The sequence below is a fragment of the Anabrus simplex genome, chromosome 1 (genome assembly GCF_040414725.1).
Source record: "Anabrus simplex isolate iqAnaSimp1 chromosome 1, ASM4041472v1, whole genome shotgun sequence".
NCBI lineage: Eukaryota > Metazoa > Arthropoda > Insecta > Orthoptera > Tettigoniidae > Anabrus > Anabrus simplex.
In genome coordinates, this window is record NC_090265.1 from 240,869,287 (window position 1) to 240,891,591 (window position 22,305).

At 41.8% G+C, this 22,305-nt stretch overlaps 1 protein-coding gene across 2 annotated transcripts in view; it reads right to left on the bottom strand.

Annotated features, from left to right (window-relative positions):
- Positions 1 to 22,305, bottom strand: part of LOC136886300 (uncharacterized) — a 697,376-nt gene that overhangs the window by 348,339 nt on the left and 326,732 nt on the right. Inside the window, exon 3 of one of the 2 annotated variants that reach the window (XM_068231038.1) lies at positions 395 to 445. The exons of the other annotated variant lie outside the window; for it this stretch is intronic. The gene's annotated coding sequence lies outside the window, so the exon portion shown is untranslated. The remainder of the gene's footprint in view (positions 1 to 394; positions 446 to 22,305) is intronic. 2 annotated transcript variants of the gene reach the window in all.

Below are 22,305 nucleotides of genomic sequence, written 5' to 3' on the forward strand. Positions count from 1 at the left end.
CTGCTTTTTAGTTTGCTAGCTAGATGTTTCAGATGATGTTTATAAGACATAATTCTGTCCAGAGTTATTCCCAGGTACTTCGGAGTCTGAGTATTACGAAGAAGGTTGTCATTAAAGTGTACTTTTATGTTCTTGTTTGAAAGTCGGTTGTTCAAAATTAAAGGACGTTGTCTCTGTTTAGGATACGTTAGGTTTCAGTTGCCACTTTCAGAAACAACCACCTAGACGGGAGAGGTCTTCCGATAGGTACTCTTCAGTCTGTTCCATCCACTTGTGTCTGATTGTTAAAGCGAGGTTATCAGGTAATGAACATGCAATTCTCTAAGTAACCAACAGTGTTGCCTTGATATCTGCACCCATTATATTAGTAATAAAGATTTAGCAATTCACTTACATATTCACTATGTTTCACACAACGCATGGAAGGTAACAGCAGCGTACGAACCTGAAAAGACAGAGAGATATCCACGTTAAGAACAGAAATTGCTAAGAAAAATACAAACTATTCTAGTGGGAAGGCTCAGTTCACATATGAAGTATACACTCACTATTAAACCTACGTAACCTGGGAACCCTTCGACAAACGTCCAGCACGCTAACTGCAGAAATGAATGAATGGAGTTCGCTGAGAAGGCAGCGTAGTATGAAGAATATAAGTACCGGACATCATACCCATATTGGATCCAGCATTTTGAAGTTTGTACTTTTGACTTCTGATATAGCTTCGGTGAAGTGGCATTTAAAAATGCGACGAAAATGTTACCTATAGCGGTGCCTTTTAAATTACAGTTTTCCATCAATGCCTGTTATCCTAGAAAAACACCATGTACATACAAGCGGTAGTGTCCACGCTTAACATTGCGTCTTTGCAGAAATGCATTATACATGTCGACCATATTTCACAGCTCTGCGATTAGGGCCTAGCATATTGCCCTTAAAATCCGAGAGTTGCAGTTACGCAGGTTTGTTTGCCAGTTATATTCCTCGCATTCTGCCTCGCATAATATGTATAGTTACAAATTCCTGTGGGTGGGCTTTTTGACTGAATTGAGAAACAACAAAAAGACGTGATGACATATGGATAACTGTTATAGATTATGAATTACTTTATCCTTCGAAGTAGGAGGATTCAAGAATTGCAATAAGGACTTGTGATGATATGAAAGCAGAAGAAAAAAAAAGACTACGTGGTCACAGAAGGAAAAGCAAATGACTAAGGCGAAAAATCGATCAGACTTTTTAGCCCTTTCGGACCTGAAAGAAAACTGGCAGTATGAATTTTTGTTTGTACGTCAAAAACTGACTAAAATGCTCTTAAATACATATATTTTTAGTGAAAGCAGCATGATTGGAACGCTGGTGAATGAAATTTTAATTTCCTTTTGGTTTACACTGAATTACCGATTGACGCCGTAAGTATATTTTAATATACAGTTATTCAGCTCAGGTGCCCACCTCATACAGTGTAAATCAGCAGCCCCTGCCAATATCGTATGCTGCAGCCCAACTAACGTGCACATGGTTACAGGGGTGCTATTCCCCTGCAGGCGTACTGTGTGGTACTAATGTTCAGTGAGCACATTTTGCACAAGATTCTGAACCCTAGCGAAATGTTATCTCATCCGTTCGCAAAACATTACGCCCTGAAATCATGCAGCGTCCTTTTACCATGTAACTATGTTAATGTGTCGTGCCTCGTGACCGAGTGTAACGAAGTGGGGAATCAATGCATAAAACTATTTAACAGCAGTGGCGTGCGGTGAACACATTCGTTATCCCAGCTGCAAAAATGGTTTTGTTTTAAATATAAGAAATCTTGGCCCCACTACACTTTCTAAAGTCAACGTTACCATTTTATAAGGTTGCCTTTTTCGTTGAAAGGTCTACGTGACAAGGTTCTTTTAAGAATATTTTCAACCGCACACTCGCAAATATTTAAGCATTAATATTCAAGGCAATGATTACACCATCATAACTTAATATATAGCAGATTTTAAACAATATACTTATAATTTCACCCGGTGATGCTTCGTGATAGTAGTCACGGTTTCCACAAAAATACACTGGGACTAACTATTTGTTTTTAACATAAAAATTCTAACCTAAACTGAATCAGAATATTTTAACTACTATTTTACCGTCGCCGAAGTTTTATAGTTTTACTCGCTTACTGAGTGTACGTGCCTCAACTACAAACGTGGGAAAATATTCGTCACGACGTATAACACACGTTATATTCGTGAAGAATGGCACAGAACTCACAAAAACTTCACCTATGATCCAAGAGAACACTATAAAAATCCACTATATACCACCATCACAGACAACCAAATACAAAATTCTCTTACTTCGCGCTTAGCTCTCTGTTCACGCTGGGCAACCTAGATACTTTACAGGTGCCATCAATGGATTGCTCGAAGAAGCTTTATACATGCCGAAATCCAAAAAATAAAACACATTCTTCTATATTACAATTAACTTCATGAACTGGCTCTATTTTTATTAGCAAGACGATGTCCGAGTGGCTATACAGTTATCACGTTAATATATTTCTTGTAGTCTCTAGTGTGTGGCGCTGAACACTACGAGCGTCAAGTATTAAAATAAACACACCTTACCTACGCTAGCTGGCCTTTTGCCGTAAATTGCTGTTGGGGGAGGGCCCACAGCCTCGCCCCGCTCCGTTCCCAAGGAGGTTTCAAGTGCATGCGTCCACCAAGCGACTTAAATTTCGCTGGGGGGTTAGCTCTCTATCGCGCCAGCAAGGAAACCCAGCTCGCTGGAGAAGCTGAACTGCGGTAGTGCGAGAGGATTGTCAAGACAGCTGTACTCGGCCTGGCTTAGATGTTCGCAGTTTTTAAACTTTATAAAAAGCGTTCTAAGGAATAATAAGAAAATTCAAATACAAAGTAATTTACCCCAGCTGCAGTGCAATTCAGTTCAGTGCAGTTCAGTGCACGCCACTGGGTAACAGTGCAGTAATTAATGTCTTACACCGAACCGGATGGCGTATGTACTCTGCTCTCGTCGTACTACCAGAATGTTTCCAGCAGTGTAGCGTAGCGGATATCGACGGAATTTGCCAGCGGCGGTTCGATTCCTGCATCTTTCAAATATTTTTGCATCGATATGATGTTTTTTAAATACGTAAACACAGGCCCACGTTCACCACATTCAAACAGTAGAATGATGCTGTTATTCATCTTGTGCCCTGCGCATACTCCGCTTGTTATGGCCTGAATGAACTGTAATCTTTGCTGTCATTCGGCATGTTTTCCACAGAGGAATACGTCGACATGCTCCACATTTATGGGGAAGCAAGATAAAACGCGTGCGAGGCACTACGCCTGTACCAGTAACGGTATCCCGACAGGCGACACCCGGCTACTACGATATTCCACCGTGTTGAAAGACGCCTAAGGATAACAGGCGTGATTTCCAACCAGTAACCAGTCCGCGTTAGGTCCGTTACAACGGGTGAAACAGAAGAGGCTGTTCTGGTGGCAGCTCGTAATAATCCACACATCAGTACAAGGGCGACTTCACGACAGTTTAACACCAGCCAGCCGTCCGTCTACTTTCCCACCTTTACGTGACAAAGAGAAACTTTGACAGGCCTACTGGTGTCAGTCACCACAGAATGACCCTAAACACTTAGAGAAGATTATGTCCGGTTAAAATAATAAAACTCATATATGCATACACAGACTTCAAGTTTATTTTGTATAAATATTTGTAAAATATTGCGTGTTATTTCATAAAATGTTTAATTCCGAGTGATACGAAAAATCGGTAGTTTCAAATTTTCTTCCTACCACTATATAGCCTACAGCAGAGGTGCTCACACTGGGCATTACGTCCCGCGGGCGCCCAGCGCTGTAAGCGGGCGGGCCGGCAGGCGAAGAGCGTATGCTACTGTATTCAGCTTACGTCACAGACCGTGAAGGTGGGGCGAAGTTTTCCCAGTCACTCCGGGTCACTGCGGCGATACCCGAGTTTGAAATGGAAACAGACAACAAGGAAAGAAGGAGGGAGAAGAAATCCACGTATTTTCAATTTACGTTCTAGGAAATTTATTTATATTCATTGCAGTTTATATATATTTTGACCGGATACAATACTCGTAAAGATTTAGGCATACAACCTCAAATATTTTTGTAATGTACTTAATGAACTACAATTTTCACTCTATCACATTTTAAGAGGTGATTTAGAAACATTTCTAATATAATACAGGGTTAAGATGGATACGCTCTGCCTTGTGGTTGTTTGGGTTTAAATTATCTGATAAACTCACCAACAATCGAATCATGCTTACCGGGAATGAAAAGAGTTAGATTATTTATTTGAAGGCATAATCTCCTTTATATATAAAAATTCAGTCTGCGTATGTTTGTGATCGCAAAACTCTAAAAGTAGTCAGTCGATTGACTTGGAATTTTGACACAACTTTGCATTCAAAAACTCGCGTGTTTAGGACGTGGATTTAACGAAATCTGATAGGCAGATTTTTATAATGGGTAATTTTATGGAATTAATTACAACGCCATACCAAGATTGGTTCGACCTTGAACATACAGTATGCCACTTTCCTATTCATACACAACCCATTTCGTTACAAAGCGTTCCGTGTGCCTGTATAGTTATGGAAATTATTGATTTATAGTTGTGTCTCGTGAATGTAATAACAAGACGTAACCACTCATTGCACAATTTTTTGTGAGTGCAAATGATTTGTGTTTACACAGATAAAAACTGCATACACTCCAAAACTTCAAGTCACTTTGTTATCCATACACTAGTCATCAGACAGCATTGAACGCGGCATAGGCCTACGTGAGTATGTGTGGTGCGAGGAGAGGTGTTGCTGGTTGTGTTCGTCTTAGACCTGTGAGAGTGCTGGTAGAAATGGGCAAGGGTAAAGAGCTTGGATATGAGCTGACACATACAATTGTCAGTTTAGCACTTAGAGCAGAGCCTCTCAATCGCCCAAAATCTCACGCGTGCAGATCGAGGCGCAAGAGCTCCGTGCACTGTGCATCGGTGCCGCTCAGTATGGCTCGGATCAACGCTTCGTCTCTGGGCTAATCGGCTATACTCGGCTCAACTCAGCCCGGATTTGGAGCGCTACGGCGCAAGTGGGGCAGAGGGAAACAGGCGGAGCGAGCGAGACAGGCGTGAGGAAAGAGAGAGCAAGCACTATTGCTCCATATCGAGGAGTGGGGGATCTGCACTCTGATCAACCAAGCCAAGTCGTCTCTTGCATCGTGCACCCTGAGAGGGCCTGACTTAGAGGGTACTCCCTGCGAAAAATGGGACTCTTGGTGAAGAAAAATCATGCCACTGTTCAATATGTCGTGAATAAGTTTAAGTACAAAGGGTCAGTGAAGAATGTGCCAATAAAACCAAAACAAAAGGAACTAAGCCCAAAAGCACAACTTATTGTGAGGCTCCAAAGCTGCGGACATAACTGGAAGCTGTTACTGGGAAGAAAATGTGTACTCAGACGGTCCGGCGAGTTTTACATCAATACGGTTACCATGGCCGTGTACCGAGGAGGAGGCCCTATGTTAATAAGAAGAACCGTGCTGCTAGACTGCTCTTTGCGAAAGAACACTAATACAAGGGCCAGGTGTTCTGGGATAATGTCATCTGGTCCGATGAAACTAAAATCGACCTGTTTGGATCCGATGGTGCTTGCAGGGTGTGGAGAAAGACCAGTACGGACAACGATGTGGCCAATACAATTCGCAAAGTAAAAAACGGAGGTGGATCGGTTATGATGTAGGGGTGCATGTCGGCACAAGGTGTAGGGAATATTCAGTTTATTGAAGGCACGATGGACAAAGTAGTGTACAATAATATTTTGAAGAACAAAGTTAAACAAAGTGCTGACAAATTGGGAATGCTACCGACCTACATGTTTCAGCAGGATAACGACACAAACATACCGCTGCTCTGAACAAGGAGTGGTTAATTTGGAACATTCCAGAACAATTAGAAACACTTCACCAGTCTGCTGAATTAAGCCCTATTGAACATTTATGGCCGTTTTTGAAGTCTAGGGTTCACAGCAGAAAGGTTTCATCCTAAGATGAGTTAAAACGAGAAGTGACCCATGAACGGTACAGTGTCAGCCATGAAACGTGTGCGAGGCTATTACATTCCATGCAGCTTAGGTGTCAAGCTGTCATTAAAGACAAGGGTTATAGTTCTATAGAGCCATAGTTCATTTCATTCATATGTTTAGTTGAAGAATTGGCATCTGTATGAATAACAAAGTGACGTGGTAAAAGGTCATGTTTTGTTATATTCTCGAATAATTTGTACTATATGTTGTTATAAAAATTGTTTTTGTATGACATTGTAAATAAATCTACCAGAAATAAACTTCTTAGAAGACAATTACTATAACGTCCATTTGAATGTCCAAATTGTACTGCTCTTTTCACAATATGAAACTCTATGAATAACAAAGTGACATACTGTATTGTCGCTAGACGACAACGACTTACTCTATCATTATAGTCCGGAAAGAATTGCTGTATATAGGGGGATATGAGGTTTGTTTTATGAGGTAACTTTCTTGCTAGGAGGTCCACGACCGTGGCTGTATATAGAATGTCTCCAAAAAACACCGATATGGGATGGCGGACTGATCGGTTTTCAAGAAGGAGCCCCTGTCCGGATATGCACGGTTTGGGCGCTGGAGAGCGTAGAACGGTTGTGACAATTTGTTACGATTTGGTGTCTTAATACGGATGGTATGCAACCATTTAGCCGTCTGTGTACTGCAGACGGACGACTTTAGCCTAATAACATTCCTGCGCATACGCTACACTCCTCCACATTGTCCTTGGTGCGCATCTTACTGCGTTACTTGAGTACTGTAGCTGCCAGTGCAGTAACGTTGTTAACAGCAGTCTAACATATAACAGTACACAGCTACGGAAATGACCGACATGGTGGTTGCATACGGAAAAGGGGATTGTAATGGAAGAGCTGCTGCAAGATTGCATGCGAGACGTTTTCCAAACAGACATACCTCACATTATTCCACGTTCATGGCCATCAAGAGACGACTACGAGAAGCCCGACAGTTCCATTTAGGTAGTATGAAGAGTATGTAACGTCAACGAAGGACCTTATTGCTCGAGTCCACGGAGCGATTGAAATTCTTAAAAGACAACCGCACGTATTGGGTCATGGCCGTGAGACTCAGAACCGCAGATGTACGCTCCGCAATGACGTAGGACGTACACAGTTCTAACTCCGTTTGTAATGAGCACGATGTGATACTCCTCTTGAGTTTATTGATGACATATAGAACGCACACCCATCTCATACGTCGAACCGCTACAGTGTCCAAACCGTGCGTTTCTGGATATGGGTACCTGCTTGAAAACGGATCAGTTTGCCTTCTCGCAAAACATACTGAACGTTATCGATGTTTTCTGAGACACCCTGTATAAGAGGATGGGAACACGCCGCCATGCTTTGTGAAGGACCATTCTTGCTAGGAGGTTCATATATTTAGGCAACTCATTGCCTGTTATTATAAATGTGTCCTGTGCTCGTAAAACTCTAAAAGTAGTCGATCGTCTTCTGTGATGTCAGTCATAGTACGAGTTTTATGAGTTGAATCGAGAAAAGCAGCACATGCTCCCCCGTAACAACTAGTATAATTTTGGGAGAAATACAAAGATTACATGGCCAAAGATATTCTGTAAAAAATGCATCAAGGACCACAAAATCATGGCTTGGTTTTCACAGAAGAAATACACAATGAAGCGCTAATCTTCACTGAGAATCTCTGCCTTACAATGTGCGGCAAGTTGTTGGCACAATTGGGAATGACAGCATCAAATCGGTGCATAATGTAAAATTGTACAAAGAAACAATTATACAACAGAAATTACTTAACAGCTGTTCGTCCAAGAAAATACACCGAAACTACTTCCAGAACAAAATATAGCATTAGATACCATCATACAAGCTGTGGCCAACCAATACGGTGGTTTGTACTTTTTGGACGCTCGAAGTAGAACTGGAAAAACGTTCTTAATTTCCTTGATCCCGCCTAAAATCCGTTCAAACGGCCATATTGCGTTAGCTCTTGCTGCAACGTTGAAGGAAGGAGATCAGAGCATTCAGTTTTTAAACTGTTACTAAACTTGCAATTCACAGAAAACCCAACATGTAACATTTCTAAAACATGGGGAATGGGAAAGGGTCTTCAGGTGTGCAAAATCATTGTATGAGATGAGTATATAATGGCTCACAAGAAGTCAGTAGAAGCATTAGATCATACATTAACGGACTTGGGAAATAATAAGGTTCCATTTGGGGGAGCATTGGTTTTATACCTAGCTCAACACCAACATGCCTACTTGAAATATTTAATTTTTTGGAGCACAGTAAAAAAATGCATTTAACAACAAATATGAGAGTTCAACTTTGAACCAGTCCAACAGTTAACATATTTTCAAAGAATTACTGGAGGTCGGTAACGGTAATGTACCCACAAATCCAGAAACAGGAAAAATCACTTTCCCGTCTAATTTCTGCAATATTATGAATTCAAAAGAAGAATTAGTAGACTCAGTTTTCCAAAGCATCGGAAAAAATATCGAAATCACGCATGGTTGGGCGGAAGAGACATTCTAGCGGCTAGACATGTACATGATATGAACATTATCATACAAATCCACTGACTCCGTGACGAAGCAAATTTCCAACGATTCTCTCGATGTTCCCAGATTACCGTCACACATTCTGAATTTGAAAATTGGAGTGCCAATTATATTACTCCGAAACATCAATCAGCCAAAGTTATGCAATGGCACACGATCAGTGGTTAAAAAAATAGATGAGCAGTCTAACTGAAGCAACAATTCTGATTGGACCTCATAAATGTGAAGACGTACTACTTCCACGAATAGGGCCTACCACTCATTACGATCGACATGACGTTCGAGTTCAAACGACTTCAATTTCCAATACACCTTATATTCGCTACGACTATCAATAAAGCACAAGTGTGCGGCTTGAATTTAGAAAGCGATTGCTTCTCTAATGGGAAATTATACGTTGCATGCTGCAGAGTCGTTAAACCGACAGATATTTTTGTTTATGCAAAAACGGACAAAAAAAATGTAGTCAATCAACTGCCTTTAAAACAAAATGATTTTCTGTGAAAAACATCGTTTTCCTTTCCTTTAACTTCCACAGCATAGGCACAGCACAGCACAGGCACAGCAACGCAAGGCAGATTATTGAACTGAAAAGCGTGTTTTCTCGGTGAATCTATGTTCGCTACAAAACATCTACATCCGGGTTTAGCTAGTATATAGTAAAGCAAAGTCACCTCCGTACAGGCCATGAAGGCCCTTGAAGAAGTGGAAGGTAAAGGCTTTCACCATTGTTAACCTCGGCACGTGATGGGGAAGGCTGGTTAGCTCTACGCCCGGCCGCCTTGGCCCCCAGGAATTAACCTGGTACTCATTTTGGGTAGGCTGAGTGACCCTCAGGGCCGTATGCACCTCCGGGAGTGGAAATCTCGTTTCTTAAATTTCACGACTTCCTGACGGGGATTCGAACCAACATCCTTCCGGGCGAACCGAGCACGCCTTTACCGCCTCGGTCAGGCAGCCCCTTTAGCTAGTATATAGTGGTAAGTAATGTATACGAGCAGAATCATTAAATTAACATGCCGCATATAGGTGAATTAACGTGAACTATATATATTTGGTAAATGCATTTAAATTGCTGTTGTACTTTACAATAATCTTGGATAGTAAATATCTATATCCTCACTTATGATTAAACTCCCTCGATATTTAGAGGTTAGCTATTATCATCGGATGCCTGTCCGACTCCTTGGCTGAACGTACTGGCCTTCGGTTCAGAGGGTCCCGGGTTCGATTCCCGGCCGGGTCGGGGACTTTAACCTTAATTGGTTAATTCCAATGGCACGGGGGCTGGGTGTATGTGTTGTCTTCATCATCATTTCATCCTCATCACGACGCGCAGGTCGCCTACAGGAGTCAATTAGAAAGACCTGCACCTGGCGAGCCGAACCCGTCCTGGGATATCCCGGCACTAAAAGCCATACGACATTTCATCGGATGCCTGATAAGTCTTAAATACTATTTTCAGAAATTCAGTGAACACGGAAAATCACACGACACTACAAAGCAGTGGAAAATTAAGCAGTAAACTTGTTGAATTACGTAATTACATTATTTTCTGCTTAATGAATACATGCATGTTCGCCTCTGTAGTGTAGTGGTTAGCGTGATTAGCTGCCACCCCCGGAGGTCCGGGTTCGATTCCCGGGTCTGCCACGACAATTTGAAAAGTGGTACGAGGGCTGGAACGGGGCCCACTCAACCTCGGGAGGTCAACTGAGTAGAGGTGGGTTCGATTCCCACCTCAGCCATCCTCAAAGTGGTTTTCCGTGGTTTCCCACTTCTCCTCTCGGCGAATGCCGGGATGGTACCTAACTTAAGGCCACGGCCTATCCCTTCCAATCTTCCCATCCCTCCACAAGGCCCCTGTTCAGCATAGCAGGTGAGGCCGCCTGGGCGAGGTACTGGTCATTCTCCCCAATTGTATCCCCCAACCAAGAGTCTGAAGCTCTAGGACACTGCCCTTGAGGCGGTAGAGGTGGGATCCCTCGCTGAGTCCGAGGGAAAATCCGAACCTGGAGGGTAAACAGATAATGATGATGAATACATGCATTTTTTTTTTTTTTTTTTTTTTTTTTTTTTGCTATTTGCTTTACGTCGCACCGACACAGATATGTCTTATGGCGACGATGGGATGGGAAGGGCCTAGGAAATGAAAGGAAGCGGCCGTGGCCTTAATTAAGGTACAGCCCCGGCAATTGCCTGGTGTGAAAATGGGAAACCACGGAAAACCATCTTCAGGGCTGTCGACAGTGGGGCTCGAACGCACTATCTCCCGAATACTGGATACTGGCCGCACTTAGGCGACTGCAGCTATCGAGCTCGGTACATGAATTATCATTATAGACCGTTATGTCTTTCAGCGTTCAGTCTGCAACCTCTGTGAATATACTAAACATCGCCACAATACTCTATTTGCAACTAGTGTTGAGGCCTCATTTAGTTCTATACTTCGTATCTTTAAATCGTTAGAAATTGAGTCTAACTATCGTCGTCTTGATCTCCCTCTACTTCTCTTACCCTCCATAACACAGTCCTGTTATTCTCCTAGGTAACCTATCCTCCTCCATTCGCCTCACATGACCCCACCAACAAAGCCGGTTTATGCGTACAGCTTTATCCATCGAGTTCATTCTTAGCTTTTATCTGCTCATTCCGAATACTTTAAACAACTTGGACTATTAACAACTTTTGGCTCGAAGGTACCCGGACTCCGGTTCCTTATCTCAAACTGATCCATTTGCCGTCCTCCATCATCCCTGAAAGTTTGTAACATCATCACGGATCTATCCTGTGTTTCATCCTGTAATTCCTAGGACCACTGGAAATACCCAATCACAGGTAGAAAAACAAAGAAATCTCAGTAGAACCCCCTTGTCGGAAAATCTGAACACTAATCGTTGCAAACAGATAATAGCTGAAGATACATTAAACATATACCATAAATGTTGAATATCATTACGGGTCAAATATATTGAGACAGCGGCTTGGTTAACTCACCAGAATGTTATGTACTAGAAACTATTAAACGTTATGGAACGACCCATCGTACCTGTTCTTGCCTGCGCAAGTGGTAAGTAATGTATACGAGCAGAATCATTAAATTAACATGCCGCATACAGGTGAATTAACGTGAATTAACACTGCATATTAAAGTTGTTTTAAATACAAGAGATCCTGCTCTGCATGACAAGCTCCCGGCTCCGGGCCATTTACAGCTGCAACATCTAACTTGTAAACATCGATGTACAAGCGACGCACTTTGCCGTACTTAAGTAAAACTATTATTAAACCTTTTCTGACTAAACTGTTGTTTGTTTCTTCTATATCCAGGTAGAAGGTACTTCAGATATTGCGGTCAATAATGCAATTTACTTTATAAGATTAGATAATATATTTTATTCATTCTGGCAAAGTTAGGGACGTACACCCTTCTTTCTTACACTTAACCGGTCTTAATGTCGAACACTCTTAAAAAGAACTATTACTTTTAAATGATGCAAAAAGAAAATTAACAATAATAACAGTAGGCCTAATAGGTTTTTTGCTATTTTGCTTTACGTCGCACCGACAAAGATAGGTCTTATGGCGACGATGGGACAGGATAGGCTTAGGAATGTGAAGAAAGCGGCCGTGGCCTTATTTAAGGTACAGCCCCAGCATTTGCCTGGTGTGAAAATGGGAAACCACGGAAAACCCTCTTCAGGGCTGCCGACAGTGGGGTTCAAACCCACTATATCCCGGATGCGAGCTCACAGTGCGCGCTCCTAACCACACGGACAACTCGCCCGGTCCTAACAGTACTAATAAAATAATCAAACCTATTGCTATTGAGGTGGAATCATATCGTATACAAAAAACAAATCATATTACTCTACATATTTAAAAAAGCACTGAACGTACATAAAAACTATATGAATGTTACATACTAGATCCACTAATTAAAATAACATTTCAAAAAGATATAAATTTCAAGATTAAATATCGCCTTCAATTTACAAGTGAAGAGAAGAGGGAAATAATGAAGAGGAAATCTATATATATATATATATATATATATATATATATAATAAGAGTTTTGTCTGTACATTGCTCAGAATTTGAAAAAAAAATGTATTTCTGTATCGGTCATGCCCATAGTAACAAGGAAATGCACATTTACATGTCTGTCTGTCTGTCTGTCTGTCTGTCTGTCTGTCTGTCTGTCTGTCTGTCTGTACACGCATAACGAGAATACGGCTGAAGACAATTTAATGAAAATCGGTATGTGAAGTCGGGGGATGAGCCGCTACAATCTAGGCTATAAATCATTTTACTCATGCTGAGTGAAATGGTAGTTTAGGGGAAGACCTAAAATTAAATTCTCAAATATTTATATTATTAATGGTCTTATCGATAAATACTACATAATTAAAGTTGTATCAAATTAAATTTCCTATCGTTTACGTCATACATTGTTACCGTACCGGCTTTGATAACAGATATTCATGAATTTGTATTTTTGTTGCCAAGTTCATATGAACGCCAAGCTACGGGAAAATAGGTTAACCGAATTTAATGAAAGTCGGTATATAGACTTGGGGAATAAAAATCTACAGTCTAACTTGTAAACAATTGTATTCGCCCTGTATGTAATTGTAGTTTAGGGGAAGGCGCCTAAAATGTAATTTTTAAATACCTATGTTATTGGTCCTATGGAAAAGTACTACATAACAAAAGTTATAGAGAATACAATTTCCGACCATTTATGTTTTATTCAATTTTACCGTACCGACTATGAAAAGAGTGGTATTTCAGAGTCAGAAGAAAACTAAATGTCAAGGCCTACAACATTGAAAGAGCATGACATTGATCAACAATAACATTACATTGTGTATTGTTTGTGGTGATGTTCTTTGTCTCTTATGCTGCAGCTCAACTCCGGTAGATGGGATTACTGCTGCGTACCGAGTATAACAACCTGATTGAATATTGGCGGAAAATAGTTCGGGAGTTAGAAAACTTTCTTCTTTAGCATGCCATTCCTCTGGTTCATACATTTTCTGATACCGTACTACTGGTACGTAACTCACTGGTTCATCATAGTATTCCAGTTATTCGATCCCTACTGTGACGCGCTATGAATGAGCAGTGTGCACCCTTAAGGCAGAGGCTCAAGTAGTAGTAGTAGTAGTAGTAGTAGTAGTAGTAGTAGTAGTATGACCTGGTTTAGAATTACAATTTAGGCATATTCCAAATTATAGCACCACAGTTCACTAAGTAACTCAAAATTCAACACTGAAAAGGGCCGTTTCTTAAAAGAGCTTCTTCCTCTTCACTTTTATTAAATTCTACATTCATTTTATTCAAAATTAGCAGTGAAGAGGGGGTTTCTCCTCTGGCTTAGAGGAAAAAATTTCCTGCAAGTAAGATAGATTTTTCCGCCGCCAGTGTAGTGAATGCGATTTTCCGACTCATCGGGTACTCCTAGGAAACAGATTAGTAAAGGGGCATAGTTTTGCCCTGGGACTCTCCACTATTTGATCCCCCCCACCACTCCGAAAAAAGACTAAGAGTGTTCACGGATCACGGCTGTCTGCGGCCTGGTCATTCCAGCTCTGGAACTTTGGACTGTTAGATCACCAGCGTAGTACTGTTCGTTAAAAGTGACAAAATGTGTGGTTTTTCGTTTGATTGAGTATTTCATGTGAAATCATTGCTTTTACTCGAACCATTCCTACTGACGTCATTGTAATGACCTATGTTCATTTCAGTTGGGAAAACCACTATGACAGTCTTTCTGACAATGTAAAAAGGCAGGTGGAGAGTGAGTGTCTGCCATTATAATGCAATTCCCCAACCTGATTGTGACTGATGGTAGGCAAGCGGGCCTACCATTACAGTGAAAATTCTCTAACGCAGTCTTCATGTGAGAAAAGACGTTTGGTGTTTTCTCCGCCGCGTTTCCAGGGTAACGTTAAGAGCTGTGCAATTTAATACAATCTTGCTCACAACGTGTACACTACCTAACCTAGAATTCTGTATACAATGTAGAATTCCGTAGCGAAGCACGGGTAAATCAGCTAGTATACAGACAAGGTAGTCTGCCTGATGGAGGTGTGATTAGTGTAGTAGCCTAGTGGTAGCTTTTTACCTGGACGTCAGAGAAGCTACGCCAATTTAATTCCGAGTTGGAATATTTATCCGAAAAATCAGGTGGAGTTTGGGATGGCTTCCGGTCACAAACACCTGGTCAAAACATAAATAAGTCATGGTAGTTCTAGCGACCCAAAAATAACTGGGATATTCCGAATAATTTCTTTGAAATCTGATGGTGGCTGTGGTGGTTTCAATTATTGTTCCAAAGGGAAGTGAAACTGGAAAACCATCCCTTATTCATTCTAATCAGAAGGAAAAGAGGAAGATATCAACATTTCGCATAATGAAGGTATCAGAAAAAGAAGGGAAAAACACGTGCCTGAAAATGAAAGATTCCTTAGACCTCATAAACCTACCATCGGGGTCAGAAGAAAACAAGAGTTGACCACAGTAGGTCGGGCAAGAAATTACAAGTGTGGAGCCTAACCCAAGTACGTGGAAACAATACCAGACTGAACTACGGACCAGTGGACGCCAACCCACGCTTAATGTTGAGAGCCCCAGGGGCTCCCTCTTTCAGTTGCCACTTAAGACAACAGGGCAAGGATATTGTGTAAACGCGATCCTACTAGTGTGAGCAGTCATATTGATCTGACCATGTTAAGGATACCTGCGCGTCAATTTCGGCGTTCCGGTGTCATTCTGCCAGAGGAATCAGAATACGTCAGACGATCTATGGATTAACTTCTACTAATTTTGTCTACTTAAAATTGAATGTGTCGCCAGAGATCTTTTACATTCCCACAACGTACGATATTGAGTAACGAATGGACTTTTTTATGTTCTTCAAATAACAAACTACTACTGCTGGGCTTGAATCCATTATCTTGGATCCGGAACCCGACACACTGATATCACTATTATACTGCGTATACTTATTTACAAGTTTCTTAACGTCGCACCGATACAGGTAGGTCTTATAGCGACGATGTGATAGTAAAGGGCTAGGAGTGGGAAGTAAACGGCCTTAATTAATCTACAGCCGCAGCATCTTCCTTGTGTGAAAATGGTAAACAACGGAAAATAATCTTCAGGTTTGCTGACAGTGAGGTTCGAACCTACTATCTTCCGAATTCAAGCTCGCAGCTACACACTCCTACCCGCACGGCACCTCACTCGGTATTCATAAAAATATATTTATTGATATAATTAATAGTGATCTAATAACGTCACGGTGGTGGCTGGAATAGAATATACACTTTCCTCTCTCTGCTAGGATGTATTGTACTGCTATTAACAGACCCAGTAAAATTATCAACCTCCTCATGTCAGGTGGATCGTATTATATGAAGAGTTGCGTCTGAAGGAGGTAAGGTAAGGGTTATTCTGCCCGAAGGCAGGTCCGAACCTCCGCAGAGGTGTTCCTGAGCCGGAGTTTACGTGTGGTAGGGTGGCCAGTTCCTTTCCGCTCCTCCATTCCCTTACCCCCACCAACAGCGCGTGGCAACCCATCCAACTCCTGACCACGCCGAATGTTGCTTAACTTCGGAGATCTCCCGGGATCCGGTGTTTCAACACGGCTACGGCCGTTGGCCATCTAAAGGAAATCGAAAAAATATAGAAAAGAGATTTCCATTTCTGGAAACAACTTCTGGTGTGTACTTAGCATACGGAACAGTTGAGTAACAGGTTAATTCCTGGGGGCAAAGGCGCCGGGAGTAGCTGCTATCCCGCTTAGTGGCGGGATTATGAATACCGGTAGTGAAAGCCTTTACAATTCTCGAAGAGTCTACATGACGGAGATGGCTTTGCTTTCGGTTGTAAAGCCGTAGCCCTAGACTGTTGTACTGTACCACAAACCACTTGTGCCAGGCGGGTTGCGTTATAACGTCGCAAACAGGACGTGCTACAGTAATGAATCGTCAAACTTTCTATGTCAAGCGGGTTGCGTTACACTATCACAGACGGAGAACAGCCACTTGTGCGAAGCAAACTACTCGTGTTATGAATTACCGTAGTTTACAGTAATAACGTTATTGGTTTTTACGTCCCACTAAATACTTTTACGGATTTCGAAGACGTCAAGTTGCCGGTATTTAGTCCCGCAGGGGTTCATTTACGTGCCAGTAAGTATAAAAATACAAGTCTGACGTATTTGAGCACTTTCAAATACCAACGAATTGAGCCAGGATCGAACCTGCCAAGTTGGGGTCAGAAGGCCAGCATCTCAATCGTCTGAGCCACTCAGCCCGGCGTTGATGTAGTTCATGCAATACTGAACCTTAGATGACTGAATCTGTCTCGTCAGAGTTCTAAGCTGAAATATTATCACATAGTTTTTTCTAGGCACAACGACGCTATATTCATTGCCGGGCTGAGTGGCTTGGACGGTTGAGGCGCTGGCCTTCTGAACCCAACATGGCAAGTTCGATCCTGGCTCAGTCCGGTGGTATTTGAAGGTGCTTAAATACGTCAGCTTCGTGTTGGTATATTTACTGGCACGTAAAAGAAATTCTGCGGGACTGAATTCCGGCACCTCGGCGTCTCCGAAAGCCGTAAAAGTGGTTAGTGGAACGTAAAGCCAATAACATTATTATTATTATTATTATTATTATTATTATTATTATTATTATTATTATTGTATTCATTGAATGAAGAAGCCAAAATGTGACTGTTTTGGGACTCGAACCCGGGTACCCTGCTCTCCGGAAGTGTGCGTTAACGTACGAGGACCAAAGTGTTAAATCGAATGTCTTAGGAGACATCTGCTACCAATGGATGGGTTACTATAAAACTACTTGATGATACCAAGGATGTTCGCTGTCCGCAAAAATCAGAAATTAACTTCTTTCAAATGAAACTGTTAAATAGGTTTAGGAGAAGCGTGTTTTTAAGTTCGCTAACAGTTCAACGTCGGACTAACAAATGGAAGAGTTTTATGCAAGGTTTCATTCATCGAGCAAACATTCTGACAAGATGCAGACTGTATGTATGTTGGGTATTCAGCCCGAAGGCTGGTTAGATCCTCAACAGGTTCACCATTAGCTGTCAGAGATGGCCTAGGTGTCACCGAAGAGGCGTACTAGGGAAATGAGAAGTGAGGTAGTTTCCCGTTGCTTTCCTCACCGAGCCAGAAGTTGCTATTGCACATCAGTCTGCCAAGCCCACTGAAATGCCTGCACCAACCGACCCCATGAACGACATTTTCACACCATTCATAGCAGGGACTGGCTGCATAAGGAATGGCATTACTAGCGTCACTCATACCTCAGCCACTTTCATATTGTCAAAGCCAAGGAAGAGACTGAGACAGGTTAATGAAAGTAACAATTTTATTCTAGCCCATACCAGAAGACATAGCGCACTCTAAACACTACATTTTGCCAGCAAAGGCATCAATAAATTATTACACAGTGTAAACTGGCAGACAGAAAGTTCGTTAAAAATGCTACATGCGTTCTATAGACCAAGTGAAGGGGAATACAAAGGCACCAATTCTTTCGTGTCATCAAGGGAGGCTGGAAATGTTGGGATCTTCAGCAGTCTCAAACTGGTACACCTAATTAAAAGCGCTGTTTTTCTATGTGATACTGAACTTGGACACAGTATTTCTTGCTAACTGTACTTATACATCTTAAGTATTATCAAACACTCTTAAGTATTATCAACCCGTTATATTCTTCTCTCTGTGTGTCTAGTGTGAAAATGGGAAACCACGGAATATGATCTTCAGGGCTGCCGAAGATGGAGTTCGAACCCAATATCTCTAGAATGAGAACTCACAGCTACGTTACCAGAGCTCCGCAGCCAACTTGTTCGATATTTTCTTTTATTTAACGTGATCGTGATTCTAAGACAGGAGAGCTGAAAATCTGACCACACTGGGGACCCAAACTCGAACTCTAAGCAGGGTATCTCCATGGCAGCGACTGAATTACTGTTATGACGACCTTTGATGATACCCAGGGTACCCAGCGGCGTACGGGTTGTACCTAATCCTGTAAAGCGAATTCTAAACATATGTAAAGATATTCTTTTCTTCTTCTACTTTTCATTCTAGTAATTTACGAAACGTCTATGATAACTTTCAATTGAATGAACACGGTGTCAGTCTGTGGCGAGGCAGTGGTCGATGCTGCCGCCAGACTGGTGGGAACCAATGTCGCTTGGCTTTATGTGTCCGAAACACGGGATGTTTGGGTAAAACCCGCCGTGAATGACTTGAGCCAGCACGCGAGGTGCTTCGTATTTCTCACACGAGCCTCACAACCAGATCACCGTGAAATTGCGTGAAGCTCTTACTGTGCCAAAAATCTGCATTCTTCTGAAAGTTGCGTGCCGTTAGTTCGAGGATATTTCCGCGCATCGTTTGAAAAACAATCAGAATAGTTGCTGCTATCTGCTATTTAAATGAGATAGAATGATGGCTCTCAACTTCTTGTACTTTATGCGTGTGAAATTATGAGAGTGACCGTTGGTTTAAATGATCCAAAGGTGGTTCCTTGCAGAGACAATGATTATAAGCGACGATGAAAAATATACAGTGTCCCATTTACCTTGACCACTCATAGTACTGGAGCTCCAAATGAAAGTGTTTCATACAAAAGTTTTAAATCTGGAATGGGAAGACAATATCCCTGGGGAGTCAGCCTTGTAGAATTAGATACCGAATCCAGTTCGTTTTTCCCTTCACTTAGTTCATCCAACGCATTGGGCACCTTCCTCGAGTTTATTGATCTGCCACTTTACCCTGTATAATAACATTTTCCAGGCTTTCATCTTGTCAACGAATAATATGATCGAAGAACTGAGAAATTATAGAACAGCTTATGGAGGATATATCTTGTGTTCGTACATGTTTTTCCCACTTCTCCTCCAGGCAAATGCCGGGATGGTACCTAACTTAAGGCCACGGCCGCTTCCTTCCCACTTCCTTGTCTATCCCTTCCAATCTTCCCATCCCCATCTTCGCATTACAGGTGCTGGTCATCCTCCCCAGTTGTATCCCCCGACCCAGAGTCTGAAGCTCCAGGACAATGCCCTTGAGGCAGTAGAGGTGGGATCCCTAGTTGAGTCCGACGGAAAACCGACCCTGGAGGGTAAAGAGATTACGATACGATACCGGTAATCCTCATTTTCACTCACGAGAATTGGGATTAGGTTCAGTTAACGCACCTTCGTTGTAAAATACTGAAAATTATTAATTACCGGTACATCATTCTTGCACCACCGTTTAAAATTATTTTTGTCCCTCAATCATAATTCTTGGTCAAGATTTTCCAAATGTTTCCGGGACTGATTTACTTTTCTTTTTAGTAAGGTACGTTGGTTGATAAGGGAAAATGCTAGGATAGGCATCATTAGTTTTAACGTCCGACTCGTTGGCTGAACGGTCAGCGTACTGGCCTTCGGTTCAGAGGGTCTCGGGTTCGATTCCCGGCAGGGTCGGGGATTTTAACCTTAATTGGTTAATTCCAATGGCACGGGGGCTGGGTGTATGTGTTGTTGTCTTCATTATCATTTCATCCTCGTCATGATGCGCAGGTCGCCTACGGAAGTCAAATAGAAAGACCTGCACCTGGCGAGCCGAACCCGTCCTGGGATATCCCGGCACTAAAAGCCATACGACATTTCATTTTTTACCACCCAAGATATTCTCAACCATTTATACATCCACGTTTCGAAAGCACCAATTTTTCTGCGTCGTAAAGGTAAACTGGAAATGTTGAAGAGTCTTCGTCAATCTAAATATGGAACACTTGCTTCAAAGTGCTATTTTGATAGATGATTGTGAGGGGTTGGTAAGATATACGGAAAAAAACACTACAAGAAATGTATTATTATTATTATTATTATTATTATTATTATTATTATTATTATTATTATTATTTAATGTGAATGGAAGTTCTAATATGGCGGTAGTTATTACTGTTAACTGTTAACCGTGGTTTAGTGTAAGAGTAGGAATGGTAGCCTTATCTACGATGAAGATAAGATTGATAAATATGTAGGGCCTAACTAACAAACTAAATAAATACATACATAAATAATTACATAAATTTCTTCATTATAGACTGTTATGCCTGTCACCGTTCAGTCCGAAAACCACCTATCGAGTTCGTTTCTAACTTGGCCTTTATCTCATCCCGTGTACGCCGTATGTCACTGCTCCACTTATGTGTACAATCAAATAAATAAGTGCAGTCTGAATTGAAGCAGAGATCGATAGCAGTTACGTGAGTCACTGCACTTAGGAGGTAAGTAGAGTACACCGAGTCTGGTATAAGTTACAGCCTCTTGGAAACAACTGGCGAGCTACTCTACCGAAATGATAACTATCCAGGTCATTATAACGCTGGGATCCATATTACAGCTCACGTGATATCTATCTCCACCGCGAGTTAGTAACCGAAGGCTTTCGAATACTATATTGCAATGGGAATTGGAAGTATCATATTTTCCACCTGCTATACTGCCACCTATATTCTCAACCACCTTCTATACATCTACGTTTCGAAAGAAAATCCGTCTAATTTGGGAAAGAAAACCCTGCCCTGGTCGGGAATTGAATCCGCGGCCTCCAGGTAAGAGGTAGGCTCGGTTCCTCTAGACTGCGGTGTCGGCTAACCGCGACGGATTTGCATGCTAAAATTAATGAATACCGAGCTCGATAGCTGCAGTCGCTTAAGTGTGACCAGTATCCAGTATTCGGAGATAGTGGGTTGGAACCCCACTGTCGGCAGCCCTGATGATTGTTTTGCGTGGTTTCCCCATTTTCACACCAGGCAAATGCTGGGGATGTTTCTTAATTAAGGCCACGGCCGCTTCCTTCCCACTCCTAATCCTTTCATGTCCTATCGTCGCAATAAGACCTGTCTGTGTCGGTGCGACGTAAAGCAACTTGTAAAAAAAAAAGAATAAACTTGGTGAACCCCCTGTAGTCTGCGAGCGAGTAACAGTCTACCCTGTTTACTGGACAATAACTCTGGTGTACGACCCCCATAATCTTGCAATGGCTTCATGTTAAATTAGGTTTGACAAACGGTGGAGTTAAATCGGAGTTTAACACTTTTACTGCCTCTTTTGATACGAATGCTTGCCTTACTGCAGTTATTTAGGGGAAGTTAAATTGGATTCTTTACAGTCTAAGAACCAGTCCATGCCATGTCTTCACTCGCGCATCCATTAACTTGGTATATCAACCCTGTTAAACTATTTTATTTACGATTCATTTGTGGTGCCCAAGCACATCGCTATATAGGCCTACACATTACGAGTTTTAAAAAAAACTTTGAACGATAAATACATACAGTAAAATGTGCTCAAAGCGGAACTTAAATGAAGGGGAAATTTATGGAGTACGGAATATTTTCTCGGTCCCGGCGAAGCTTATGGTGTTATAATTTTCTTACTTTTGTATAATGCGGAAAATATTATGAACAGATGTAGTCCTATGGTGTGATCAATGCCATTGATGCACGTGTATGGTGGAACGAATTAAGTGCTTGAAAACGCGTCGGCAATCTCCTACTTGTGT